Source organism: Penaeus monodon, chromosome 31 (genome assembly GCF_015228065.2).
Source record: "Penaeus monodon isolate SGIC_2016 chromosome 31, NSTDA_Pmon_1, whole genome shotgun sequence".
Lineage (NCBI taxonomy): Eukaryota > Metazoa > Arthropoda > Malacostraca > Decapoda > Penaeidae > Penaeus > Penaeus monodon.
Window position 1 is genome coordinate 19,340,512 of NC_051416.1, and position 339 is coordinate 19,340,850.

Consider the following 339-nt stretch of genomic DNA (forward strand, 5'->3'; position numbering starts at 1 on the left):
GGGATGGGGGTCTTCTGATCATATGATCACCATTACTAATACTGTATCATCATATTATTATAATTCAAAAGGGGTTGAGCAGATGCAAAGGCATACCGTCTGATAAGATTCTTTCCAGTCGCAAATTTCATCCTCTATTCGGTGAAAACACTAGAAATAAACCCATATTCATCGTATCTCCCCCCACTGAATTTAATAATACACACCATCAGCCTCAGTAAAATGAATTTCTCACTCTCAAACACCTATTACCTTTGTGCCCCATAATACAGCCAACCATCTGGCCTCCTTTCCCCGTACTTCCCGATCTACGTGACCAAATACCCTAAGACCCGAAGA